This window comes from Pseudonaja textilis, chromosome 2, assembly GCF_049901715.1.
Source record: "Pseudonaja textilis isolate UNSWEBS1 chromosome 2, rPseTex1.2, whole genome shotgun sequence".
Lineage (NCBI taxonomy): Eukaryota > Metazoa > Chordata > Lepidosauria > Squamata > Elapidae > Pseudonaja > Pseudonaja textilis.
This window is the reverse complement of record NC_141991.1, coordinates 63,874,048-63,888,849: the sequence shown is the minus strand read 5'-3', so window position 1 is coordinate 63,888,849 and position 14,802 is coordinate 63,874,048.

Sequence of the window (14,802 nt, the reverse complement as noted above, 5' to 3'; positions counted from 1 at the left end):
TCTCTGTGTTGCTCTTCAGCAATGTTGAATTGACAATCAAACAGCTTCAGGAGTTTATGAGATGGAGGCTGTGATTGAATGTATGTTGGTTAGATTCTGCCTAGGAACTCTGTTTGTTTCCATGACTCTATAGTACATTTTGTTATTTTGTGATCACCTGTTAAAAAATATGGTGCAATATCCACTATGTTTCCAATATGATCAAGTGCAGTGGTGGGATTCAATTTTTTTTTAACTAATGGTTCTGTGGGTGTGGATTGGTGGGCATGGCAGGGAAAGGATACTGTAAAATCTCCATTCCCACCCCACTCTGGGGGGAAGGTTACTGCAAAATCCCCATTCCCTCCCCATCCCACTAACCTGCTTTCCAGCTCCGTTCTCCTGTGCAGGGCAACAAAAGAAGACCCAGCTGATCAGCTAGGAATCGGGAGGCAGAGAATAGATGGGGGCAGGGCCAGTCAGAGGTGGTATTTGCCAGTTCTCCAAACTCCTCAAAATTTCTGCTACCGGTTCTGCAGAACTGGTCAGAACCTGAATACCACCTCTGATCAAGTGGCTTTCTTCAATTTATATTGTTGAAATTCTAAGAAACAGAAGTTTGAACCATTAGTTTGTGTTTTATTTACAAGCTCTTTGCTAGAAGAGAGAAATTATATTCTTTTTCTTTAAAAAAAATTTTTTTTTTGCACGTACAATTTTGAACATCTTGAGAAACTAACTCAATACTTTGAAAGACACTTCCACTAGTAAATGCTATAGTACCATTATATGGGAACAGATATATTTCACAAACATCTTGCAACAAAGAATAATAAAAATGAGAGACAGAGAAAAATAGTGTTAGGAAAAAAAAATAGCGATCTGTACCATGAATGAACTGATTGAAAAAAAACTCCTGCTAAAATTGGCTTCAAGATTTGTCAGAAGGCTTTGAGGTAGGGGGCATTAGCAATATCTGTATAATATCCTTGTCTTATGGACCACAGGTCTGATGTGTCTCTATGATCAGATCTCAACAGGGGATATGGGGCTAGTAAGTGAACATTTATGGGACCATTTATATGCTGTATATATTTTTCCTTCAATATATGTGCTGCTTTCCCCTCATTGCTGCTCTGTTTCGGAGACCCATGTTGAGACAGAGGCGGAGACTGAGACAGAGAGACCTAGAAGATGATTATAATAACCAGAAGATGAAGTCTTTCCCTCCATTTTGCTCTACAAGTTTCATAATTCTGAGACTCATTTATGGAATTAAACGTGGACTCTCTTTTTCCAGTTTTTAATAAAATGGGACCGAGAAAATTTACAGTAGAATTTAGGAGCACATAATCACCCCGTTTTGGTCCTCTGCATATTCCCATGACCCCATTTGAGCGTGACAACAGCATGCCTCCAAAACTTCTGAGAACAGGAGGTTATCTTTTGATCCTAAGGTGCTCCAGCTGGTATAGGGCCACAGAATTAAAGTCCCACAGAATTCAGAAGGAAGGAAGCATGCCACAGGATCAGTTAGCCTTTAAATGTTACTGTGGGGAGGAATACATCAATTTATACAACATCACTAAAAATAGCACTGAACCAAAAAGTGCTGTGATTCTAACTTTCTATATTTCAGTGTGATGGGGGGGCATGGGATTCTAAATTTTTATTTTGAAATCAGAAGTCATAGTATATTTCTGCTATAGTGATTTGGAGGCAGATCTTGAAAAGATGATCTCTGAACCAAACTTTCTGATAATAAACAAGCAAACAAGCAAACAAACACTCCGAGATGCATCTAAAAGGTTTTGATTTGCAGTGGTAGGAACCCATTTGATGTTCATAAACCATTTATGATTAATAATTCTGAGATGCAAGCTGTATTGGCATCAGTGCCACAACAACCACTTGGGTGACCTACATCCTTCAACCTGAAGGTAACACAAACATGCTTTTGATAAGCATTTCCTGTGAGCCCATCACATTAAGAAGAAAATATAAAAAAAACAAACTTGTTACTTTTAGAATCACCACAAAATATGTAATCTCACAGATCGGTAAGCTGTATGGCTTTAAAAAGTGGCACGATTATTATTTTATTAGGCCCATCTCTTGGCCAATATCAACCTGAACCTGTCCTATTGTTTCCATTTATTCGTACCCATTTCCTGTATTCATACTCCCATTTATTTTTCTGCCTATTATCTTGTAAGCGATTGACAATTCAAATAAATAAATAAATAAAATAAAAACAAAATGTTTACATTACCAATCCTAAGGGGTGCTCTGCTTTCTAACCAGCAAGAGATGCACATATAATAAGAACAGACTGTTTCCAAGATGCCTCTCTGAATCCCAGTTGCTGGGGAACATGAGTAGGACGGTGTTATCGCTTTCATGTCTCACTGGTGGATTTCCCACAGGTTGCCTACCGTGGGAATAGCATGCTGGAATGCATATGTCTTTGGGTCTGATCTGCACATCTCTTCACATGTGCTTAAATTTTCTTTGTAGTATGCATAACCTTGCCTGGCCTCTCTCTCTCTCTCTCTCTTTCCTTAATACAGCTAGATGAATATAAGAGATATTGCCTAAGGCTGTGTCTCAGTTTGAAGTTGCAGCACTAGGTTATAATGGCATATTCTGTTTTTTATTGCCTAGGAGGCATCAAAGACAGCCACCAGTGGAGGTGAGCTTCCAGGCAGAATAGTTTTTTGTATATTTTTTTCTTTGGCAAATGTATTTTTGTATGCATCTCAATGTGGCGATGCTAACCATGTCTAGAGGCAGGAAGGAACGCTTCTTTCAGACCTTGCTTAGGCCATTCTTTGTGTGGTGAGGATGACCTGGTTATCTTAATGAATATGAAACTTGTTATGAAGGGGTTTCCTTTCTGTATCAATTCGCTTTCTGAATAGATCAGTGGTGGGATTAAAAAACTACCGGTTCTGTGTGGCTTGGTGGGCATGGCAGGGGAAGGATACTGTAAAATCTCCAGTCAGAGGTGGTGTTTGACGGTTCTCCGAACTACTCAGAATTTCCGCTACTAGTTCTTCAGAACTGGTCAGAACCCGCTGAACACCACCTCTGGAATAGATGTCCTCAGAATCTTAGAGTGAAGCCTGACAATATTTGCCAAATTTGCCTTAAGCAAGGCAAAATAGAATACATATTTTGTAGTTGTAAACACGCCATAAACACAGTACTATATAGAAGAGAGATCAACTACCTGTACCGTATAGGTTACTTATTGTAGGCTTGTGGGATACAACTCATGCTTTAGCTGGAGGCCTGGCATTCATCTACATATGCGGGCCATTTTGATGAGCATTAACTTAGTGTTGAGACTTGAAATCAGTGCTGGGGTTTATTTATACCAGTGACTTTCAAACCCTTTTCTGAAGGAGCTTATTCCAAATCAACTGAAGTGCCAAGGAATCTTTCCAATATCTAAAACCAGCATATTACATAGAACTGAAGGAAGGTTTCATACTCACCATACTCCATAAAAAAAAAAAAAATTAAAGCTGAGTTCAATTTCCCCAAGACTGAATTGGTAACATCCTAGAAATGCGTGGTTGACTATACTTCTACTGTCCAAATCCCCATTCTCTTTTGAGTCTGAACAACTGTAATTTTCCTCGGGTTGGGAATACCTAATTTCAGAGAAGTGTGCAGAAATTCCAAAGGTTCCTTTGTGCCCCAGCGGACACTGACTGAAATATTGTGGGATTGTAACTTAGCAATTTCTCCAGTTTCATTTTTTTTTCTGTACAATTTCAATGGAAATGATTTCAGTTCTGTTTTTAAACTGCACTGCTATTTCAAAATAAGTATTTCCTTTGTAAGAATACTTCTGATATTCATAAGAATACCTACATACATAGATACAGACACACAGACAGACATACAGATAGGAAAGTTAGATAGAGTGGTTAAGGCACCAGGCGACAAACCAGAAGATTGTGAGATACAATCCCGCTTTTGGCATGAAGTCAATTGGATAATCTTGGGCCACTCACTCTTTTTCTCAGCCCTAGGAAGAGAATCTTAGGGCTGGAAGAGACTTTAGAGATCTTCTAATTGAATTCCCTGCCCAAGATTGTCCTTTTTTTTGTTGTTGAAAACCTCTAATGATGAGGATTCTACATTCAGCAGGTAAGCTGTCCCACCCAGAGGTGGTATTCAGCAGGTGCTGACCAGTTCTGGAGAACCGGTAGTGGAAATTTTGAGTAGTTCAGAGAACGAGCAAATACCACTTCTGACTGGCCCTGCCCCCATCTATTCCCTGCTTCCCGAGTCCGAGCTGATTGGCTGGGTCTTCTTTTGTTGCCTTGCACAGGGGAATGGAGTTGGAAAGCAGATTAGTGGGGTGGGGAGGAAATGGAGATTTTGCAGTATCCTTCCCCTGCCTTGTCCACCAAGCCATGCCCACCAAGCCACACTACACCTACCAAGCCACACCATGCCCACCGAGCCACACCCACCAAGCCACACCACATCTATCAAGCCACACCATGCCCAGAACTGGTAGTAATTTTTTTTGAATCCCACCACTGGTCCCATTGCTAGCTCTCACTATCAGGAAATTCCTCCTTATTTCAAGGTGGGATTTCCTTTGGGTGAGCTTCCATCCATTACTTCCTGTCTTATCCTGAGGGGGTTTGGAGAATAAGTCATCGCTCTCTTTCCTGTGGCAGCCCTTCAAGTCTTGGAAGACTTCTATCAAGTGTCCGTTCAATCTTCTTCTCCTTAGGCTAAACATACCTAGTTCCCTTAGCCACTCATATGATTCAGCCTCCAGAACCCTTATATTGTGTTGACCAGAACTGGATGCAATATTTCAAAGGTGGCTTCACCAATGTGGTAGAATGCGATACTAACATCTCCCATGATCTTGATACAATCCCTCCTTTGATACAACCCAGACTGTGTCAGCTTTTATGGCGTCTGCAACAAATTGCTGAATGATACTTAATGTGATGACCCAGGGTGGGATACAAAATAAACACAGTCACAAAAAACAGGTGAGGCCCCTTTTATTCCTTCACTTTGCTTCCAAACTCCAAATATCCTTGACTGGAGACAAAAAACTCCCACACAAGCAGTTACAAGAAGGAGGAAATTACGTTTAAATTATAAAGAGCAAAAAACAACACAAACCAGGCAAGATAAGGGCTTGAAGACGTTTGCAGATATCAGAACACACACTGGGAAGGACACCAAACTTAGAGAGGAACGATAAACTAGAGATATATCCATGCTTTGTTTCCATTACTCACCTGTACACATGTCCGTCCTCTTATCCAGTTGTCACAGCTGCAGCCCATGAAGTGAATCAAGGCCCTCTCCTCCCCAGTAGACCACGTCTCTCCCTTATCCTCTCCTCCCTGCATGCCCTAGGATGGAGAGGGGCTGAGCCTGGGTCCTCCCCTGACTGCCCAGGCAGCCTCTGCCCTTCCCCAGCCTCCTCCAGTACTTCCAGAGCCACACTTCCACTCCTAGTTGGCTGTTCCTCCTCTCCCTCAGAATCAGTCCCGCAATCTAACACATAGTCCACCAGGAAACCTAGGTCCTTCTCATAGGCACTATTGTTGAGCCAGGTACTGCCTATGCTGCATCTGTGCATCTGATTTTCCCTGTCTTAGTGCAGGACCTTACTTTTCTGACCACTGAACTGTGTCTTGATGGCTAGTAAGCCATTTCTTAAAATCTTGCCAAGAAAACGGCAAGGATTGCCAGAAGTCAATGCTGACTTGAAGACATTTCACTCTCACACAAATTATATAAGTACATATATATTTACATTTTTGGTAACAAACCCACTCCAAATTTGAGGAATATATTTTACTGCTTTTCTCAGTTTAAACACATTCATCAGTATACTCAGTAGAAATATATGAACGCTAATGCTTCTCACGTTAAACAAAAAATCCATTAATCAGTTTGGGTACAAAAAGTACTGATCTGAAATAAAATACTGCACTTATTTTTGTGCAGAATATTTAAGATGAATAGTACAATTCTGTCATTGTTGCCTTTTTTTAAAGGAAGTATTGAAATAAAATCTATCTTAGAACTGCAAAAATTGTGAATGGATAAATGAGATGATAGGGCATTTTAATGCTGTTAAAAATAAAATAAAAATGTGTGCTTGAGAAACAGACACCGAGAAATGTAGAAGCAATTTTCAGGGATGAAATAATACTGGTAGCTTATACTATTTGTATATTATTTTATTTTTAAATGAATAGAAAGTCCTGTTGGCAGATTCTTAAAGAACAAAACTGATAACAAATCTAACCATTCTTCATTTAGTTGGACTCATTAAAGAAGCTGGTTTCTCCTAAGCATTGCATCAAATAAAGCTAAGTTCGTTCCTTTTTCTTTCTCTCTACCCTCCTTCTGTCAGTCCTGCCTATCTAGCTACCTACCGTGTTTCTCACAAAATAAGGCCAGGCCTTATTTTTTTTGACCCCCGAAAAAATGGCTAGGCTGTCTTTTGGGGGGGTGACTTAATTTCCTCCCCGACCTAGAGCGGCCCATATGCACGTACCTCTTCACGAGGCCGTTTTTATCAGTCAACGAAAGCTCCCCAAAGGCAGAGTCCCCAGCCGCTTCGGGGCGAGGCATGGCAGCCCATGTCCCCTTGCCTTTAGGCAGTGTCTTTTGGGTGATGGAAGCTCCCCACTTCGATCGGCCGGTAGAAGCAGCCTCAGGGCGAGCACACACGCACACTCCCCTTGCCGCGAGGCCATTTCTATTGGCCAATTGAAGTGGCTGGTGACTACCCTTGGGGAGCTTCCATCGCCCAAAAGACACTGCCTAATGGTGAGGAGACACAGGCAGCCACGCCTCACCCTGAAGTGGCTGGGGACTGCCTTCGGGGAGCTTTTGTCAGCCGATAGAAGCAGCCTCGCGGTGAGGGGAGTGTGTGTGTGTGCTCGCCCCGAGGCCGCTTCTACTGGCCGATTGAAGTGGCTGGTGACTGCACCTGGGGAGCTTCCATCGCCCAAAAGACACAGCCTAATGGCAAGGGGACACAGGCAGCCACACCTCGCCCCGAAGTGGCTGGGGACTCTGCCTTCAGGGAGCTTCTATCGGCAGATGTTCTATCGGTAGATCAGGGTATTCTAGCCTAGGCTACCTGCAGGGCACTCCTAAAGGCAAGTTTTCTCCCCACCCCCCCACCCCTTCCCACCCCATTTCTCTTCACCTCGTGTAGTTCTAACAAATAATGTGAGAAACACATGGTTTAAATAGTCCTAAATTTGGGGGGTGGGGCTTAATTTCACCTCATGCCTAGAAATCATGCTGGGCCTTCCTATTGGTAGAGGCCGTATTGTTGGAGAAACAGGGTACTACTATATATTCTTTTCACAATTTCTTGGGAATTGGAAAACCGATTTATATATTTTCATATTCATTATAGACTGGTACCCATATAACAATATGTATTTCAACAGAAGATAGAAAAGAGTGTTCTCATCTTGCTATAGAAATCATCACCATTATATTATAAATGAATGTCCTTCCTTCCTTCCTTCCCTCCCTCCCTCCCTCCCTCCCTCCTTCCTTCCTTCCTTCCTTCCTTCCTTCCTTCCTTCCTTCCTTCCTTCCTTCCTTCCTTCCTGCCTACCTTCCTCATTCTATCTTGTCAAAACATTCTAAATTGCAAATTGAGACAGGAAATGTTAAACATGGCTTCATTCCAACAGTAGGCACCTGCCATTCGGTGAGTGGGATTGCCATCTCAGGAACCAAAGGCAGAGAGTGAAGTGATGAATGATGAAGTGTCAGAAGAAAGTGCTGGCCCCCACTGCCAATATTGAAGGAAGATGTCAGCACTCAGTGTGGCTCTTCTCAGGTCTGTGGGATGGAGTGCAATCTTGCTTTCCCCATACATTACCAATGGCAGCAATTTCTAGAGCTGCAGAGTCAACGATAGAGGACTACAAATGTCTTGGTCCCTTCATTTTTCTATAGATCCTGAACGGACGAGGAAAATGTTTGGTCTTCGCATCCTGCCTGCATGCCTTGGGTCTACAGTAAAGAGGTGTTGGAACTTGTAATGATCTGGTGGATACTTGGATAAGTGGACTGTTGCTTAACAGATGAGGATTGTCTGCTATGCCTGCCACCCCATTAACAGTTGCAGGGATGAGCAGTTGCAGACAAGCTGTCAAAGGAAAGATTTATTTCCGTTTGTTCTTATGCTTGGTGCTGCAGTTCTAAAAAAGCACCAGAGCTTACATTGCTTCTCTCTGTCAGATGCTGTTAGTTTTAAAAGGACTTAAGTTTCATGTGATGTCTTTTCAAAAAGCTTGAACCAGAAACCTGCTTTGAAGGAAGGAAGGGAGGTCTATTGGTCTCTGTTTTTTTAGAGAAATGTTGTTACCCGTTGATTGTTGTTGGTTTTTGAGTTGAACATTGAACCCTGCCACCAACTGAGTTTCATTCATTATTTGTGATAATTTTTGGTCTGCAAATAAGATCTGTGTTTAGGTTTCCTATATTATTTATCTATTGCCATTCTACTTCACGTTGCCTTTGGAAGCTCAAAGCAACTGACTTGCAAGTCTCCCCTATACATAATTTTTAATAAATAACTCAAGGCGATGAACATGCCTAATAATCGTCCCTCCTCCTATTTTCCCCACAGCAGGTGAGGAAGGGCTGAGAAGGATGAAGTGTTGAGCTGAGAGAGTGTAAATGGCCTACTGTCACCCAGCCAGCTTTCTTGCCTAAAGCAGGACTAGAACCCATGATCTCCTGGCTTCTAGGCCAACACTTCAACCATTAGACCAAACTGGCTTGGTCCTGGCTGAGAATTGACTTCCCTACTAGAAAGGCAGAGTCAGGAACACTAGAAGCAGCAAGATACCATATCTGACTATTGATTTCTCTGATGTGATAATTTGCTGGTCTACAATAATAATCAATGTCTCTCTCTAGTTTCAGGCAGGGATTTTTCACCTTTATTTCAATATACTGTGGGAAGCCACCCCGCACCCCAAGAATGAAATATTTTGAAGAATATTAAAAAGTCAGAATATTATATTTCCCTAAATGAGAAATGGAGAAATATGTTTTTTTAGAGTCAGAAAGCAGTCTTCCCCCTGCCCCTCCAGCAGATATTTTGTGCCCATTAAGAAAGACTGGGCCAGCCTATGTACAAAACATAAGACCTTCATCTCCTGGATGATGCGATTATCCTTCAGAACATAATAGGATTAACCAACTACCATTTAGACACAGAAGACACAGAACTCACTACACTGTACAGTCTCCTAAGGATATTTCAGTCATTGTATCACCCTCAGAAACTTCAACCAAACTTAGCTCAGACAAACAACTAGGATTTGTACTTTGCCTATAGAGCCAGCTATGACCCCTACATAACCCCTACATGGCCCCATGAGCATCTGACAACAGCCAATAGAATATATGTTTTTGCACAGGAACAGGAAGCTCTAGTGCAAAGCCCAAGAGAAGGTATAACCCCCCCCCTCTCAATTCCATGTGGTCAGCTGCTCAGAACCCATGTGTTTCTGCTTCATCATTAAATCATCTTTCCAATCAGCCTCCATGTTTCCAGTGTCTTTCTCTCTGGTTTGCAACGGAACCAGATGGATATTTCTTCCAACAATACAAAATATGGATCCCGTAATGTTGTGCACACAAAGCATCTTTATATTGCTGAGTTATGACTCCTTTCTAGAATCCAGGAAGACCATCTCATCCTCTAAAGTCTGATTTTTTTTCCCACCAAACACTGGTGCTGCCCAGAATTGAACTGGGAAACTGCTGCATGATCTGCAGGTTTTCAATCACTGAATTCTCACCTTTTCTGTCTCCCAAAAAGAAGCAATTATTTCACATTCCAGTAGGGGAAGAGACCTGATGGGGCTCAGAGACATTACTTTAACATATTTCAGATTCCATTGCCAAAAAAGCTGCAAATATCTTTATCCTCATAATATTCACATAAGGTCCTCCCCTTCTGTTCTAATAAAAGAGTCCCAACAGTTCCTCTTATTAAATCAACATATTGTAAGAATATAGTGACCCAGCTAAAAATAACATATTTATAGTTAAGACATATTGCTTGCAGCAATCTTTTAATTCAGAAAATGTATATGCAGTAAATTAGATGTGGGAAAGATGTGTTTGCGATGCCTACTACTCATCATAGGCAAAGCAATAAAGCAATTATTAAGGTTGTTGTAGGTATACATTTGAACGTACTGTATAGGGACTTAGTGTTATTTTCAGTTTCCACACATAACCTAGCTTGTTAGAACTATCTTGTTTATGGAAAGATTTATGTATATGATTGGAGAATGCTACACCCACACTCATGTGCTCACAGATATCCATCTATCTGCATGGCATTTTTGTTGGACTCCGTCTCCATGCTCTGTAAGTAGACAGATTTCTTCATTTATGCAATTTTTTTTAAAAAAAGCAACATAATGAAAAATAAAGAATTCACGTTTCCTCATTTGAAAAATTATAAAATAGATTGTTAGTTAAATACAATTGATATAAATGAAACTTCCATCCCAAAACTTCATCTTAGAGGCTTTATACATTTATTTAAGCAATTATGAGGAGAATTGTCTTCTGTCTAGAGCAGGATTTTATTTAAGAGGGAAATATTTTATGGTTAGCTTGTTTTAAATTAACAAGGCCTCAAGCTATTTATTTATTTAATTTTATTTATTTATTTATCCATCTGAATTCTGAAAGTAGAAACTCCTACATCTGGAGAGTGCCCCAACGAAGAAAAGACTGACATAAATTTGTTCATATGACATGTTTTAGCCATTGACAAACTTCGCAGCAGGCAAAGTAATAAATTTTGATTTTACAGAAGTCACACTCAGAAACTGGTGAATAGCAGTAGCTAAATAAACTCAACATGGCTAGATAAGTTACTTTAAAAAAAGAGTCATAAATATGCAGAAGATTTGCCTACTGTCTTATCCATCTGTCTGTCCTAAACTATTTACTCTTGTTATTTTTTTGAGCTTTCAGAATTTGAGACTTTAATCCAGTGATTCTGTTTGGCCTGAATTATTGGTTACCACCTTACTAACTTCAAGTCTTTCATCCATATTTAATGAATTATGGTTTCTTGAATAGTTGTGCAATTCTGGGATTATACAATGCATTAAGGTAGAAATTAACTAGAAACAGGCTGGTTTGCACATTACGCACACTATGTGGTTGGCTATGTGGTATATTGATTTTGAATATAGTGAGTGAACACAGTCATAGAATTACTATTGATAATATCTGCATCAGCTTCCCCAGGCTGTGTTGAGCTTCAGCTATGCTATTCCAAAGGAGCTTTTTCAAGAAACAATCGGACTTCTTGTTTTTCTTTGAAGACTTCTTATCCAAGAAGCTTTTTCAGCTCTGGCTAGATGGTGAGGAATGAAAGGATTTATACTTCTTGTAGACAGCTAGTCATTTGCATTCTTTTAGAGAGTCATTGAGGCCACCTGTGTCCTCAGGGTCGCCTGAGTAGTGCAAATGGGTGTGGAGCCTTCTTGGAACTGCTGAAAGGACTTTGTTGTAGCCTGGAGATATGGATGATGTCATATCCATTGCCCTCTGTTGAGAGAGGGCTGTTCAGTTTTGACATAGATGGCCTCTTTGACCCTTCTTTCAAATCAGTGGTTCTTTCGGTCCAAAATGTGGACTTTGTTGTCTTTGAAAGAGTGGCCTTTGTCTTCTAAATGCAGATGGACTGCTGAATCTTGAAGAAGCTTTTTGGATGAGTAGCAAAACATCTTCAAAGAAAAACCAGGGAGTCCAGTTGCCTCTTGAAAAAGCACCTTTGGAACAACTGTGACCTGGATGACTGAGAATCTCCATAGACATTCAGCTATGCTAATTTCCTGCCACACTTGAAGGGCTATGCAATCTTTTTGGAAGATATTTTTGGACCAGATATTTTACTTGGTTACAAATTGCAACCAAATAAAACCCTTCAAAAAGTAGGTAAAGCCTGCAGTGATGATCAACGATGCAATCCTGATTTTGGAAAAAACTCCACTTGATCAAACGGATGCTTTTCAGGACAGATATGAACAGGATTGCAAACAGGAAAGCTCAGCGGGAAAGAGAATTGTTTTTTACTGAGATGAATCGAAGCCATTTAACTTAGTACAGTGAAAACCTGTTAAAATGTAGTGTGGTTGAATAATTCAGTTTGCTAGACTTGTCTGGTTTATATATTTTCTTGCACAACTGTCATTGAGATTCTGCCTGATATAGTTTTGGGTTGTTTGCTTTCCTATCAGAAGTAACAAATTACTTGAATAGAAAAACAGTACAGATAGTGCTTGTCTTAGAACTATTCATTTAGTGATTATTCAAAGTTTCAACGGCACTGAAAAAAATGACTTATGACCAGTTTTCACACTTACAACCGTTGCAACATCCCCATAGTCACGTTATCGAAATTCGAGTGCTTGGCAACTGTCATGCATTTATGACAGTTGCACTGTCCTGGGTTTACGTGACCACCATTTGTAACCTTCCCAGCTGGCCTCTGACGAGCCAAGTCAACGGGGGAAGCCAGATTTGATTTATGACCCGCATGATTCACTGAACTGGTAGTGGTGGGATTCAATTTTTTTTACTACCGGTTCTGTGGGTGTGGAGTATTTGGTGGGTGTGGCTTGGTGCTCACGTGACTGGGGTAGGTGTGGCTTGGTCATGTGACTGGGTGGCCATGCTTGGTAGTCATGTGACTGGGTCAGTGTGACCAACTCAATGTCGTTCACTCAAGGGGTGCCTCGCCTGGCCCCTCCCCTCCCAGCCATTCCTTGTCAATTAACAATAATAGCATAGAGTTTTCTCTCTCTCTCTCTCTCCCCCTTCCTTCTATTTCTTTTTCTTTCTTTCTTTCTTTCTTCCTATCTCTTTTTCTTTTTTCTCTCTTTTTCTTTCTTTCTTGCTCTTTCTTTCTCTTCCTTCCTTCATCTCTCTCTCTCTCTCTCTCACACACACACACACACACACACACACACACACACCTGGTCGGGAGGGTAGCAGAGGCATTGCTGCAGTGGGTGCTGCTATGGGAGGCAGCGGGGATCCTGCCCTCCCAGTCAGAGCACTCCGCCGCTAGTAGCTTCTCCTGGGGGACAAAATGTTTCATGGTTCCTCCCTTCATGAAAAGCCCGATGCCACTTTCTCCTTCAGCCTCAGCAGGACCCCACAGCCCGGTTCTTTTCCCCAATCGAGAGGAGAGCCTGCCGTTGTCTGCAGACCCGCTGACTCCCAGAAAATGGGGCGTTCCGATCCGACACAGGAAGCCGGGAAAGCCAGTAACCTCCAAGGAGGATGCAGGCAATGGAGGCTGGAGCATGCTGTGGCCGTGCCTTTCTTCCTTTCACCCCAGGAGAAGGAGACATGGTTGGCGGCAGTCCTGGAGGATGAAAAGAAGAAAGTGAACGTCCGCAGCAGTGGTATTCTGGGAGGGCGGGGCAGGCAGAAGTATTGGGGCTGCTGCACATGGGCACCTCTGCTGCCCTTCTAAGCCCCAGTGCAGTAGAGATGCCCTCCAAGGGCCACCCACCTGCCCACTCACTGGCCAGGCCAGCTGAAAGTGGTGCATCCCTGGGAGAAGGAAGAAAACAAGCGGTGCTGCTGCTCCAGCCTCCATCGCCCGTGTCCTCCTTCTCCCAGGAGGAAAGGAAGAAAGACACAACCACAGCAAATTGCACACAACATGTGCAGCCTGGGACATCCACCCTCCTGGTCCCACCAGGTGAGCCCGGGGATGGGGGGAACAGCTAGCTAGGCTTCAGCCGGTGCTCTTGCCTGGGATGGGGCTGCGCCAGCAATGAAGCTAGCCAAGTGAGCCTGGGAATGGTGGGAGGGCCCTTGCCAAACTCAGGGGGGATGCTAGGAAGGGGCTAGCATGACTCGCAGGCTTACCTGTCAGCAGGAAGATCAGAGCTGCTCAGTTGGGACACAGGGCCAGGCACCATATGGGAAGGCAGATTAACCCACGAGGACCCAGTGTGGAGTGAGGAGTGCCTGGGTGGGACGAGCGTCAGGTAGGGTGAGTGAGAATTGGCTGGGCAGGGCAAGTGAGCAAGCTGTGTCCAGGCAACTGGTTTGGGAGCGTGGCCAGCCAGAAGTCACTACCAGTTCAGTGACCCACATCAAATTATGGCTATCAGTTCTTCCGATCCGGTGCGAACCATCTGAATACCACCTCTGAACTGTGGCAAAATGTCATAAAATGGGCAAAACTCATTTAACAGTTGTCTCACTGAGCAATGGAAATTTTGGGTTCAGTGATCGTAAGTCAAGGAATACCTGTATCTTTATATTCACTTAATGCTTCTCATTCGATTCTTATTTATAAAAGATGTCTGTAAGTTTTTGGCTGGGAATAGCTTTGTTGCGGCCTGGTGCTCTCTAGATGTGCTGGATTGCAATTGTCATTGTCCAGTCTGGAGGGAAGTTGGGGTGGAGTGATCAGTCAATGTTTGATCTTTGCTCAGCCTATGATCACAGCAAATATAAATGGGACTGTGATGGCAACAAACTTTAATTTATCCCAGATACTAAACAGACAACATGGCACTTTGTAGGGGAATTTTTATCTCTTTGGTTTTAGTACGAGGTTTTTAATAAAAAGGCAATTCTTTTCTGTGCAACACTGCAAATAACACTAATGAAATGCAAACGGAGAAAGTATTAACAGTATGTGGCAGGATTGTTACAGGCTTCAGAAAGCTGTAGTACAAAAATAAATGGATCCAGAACATAAAAATTTGAACTGGGATG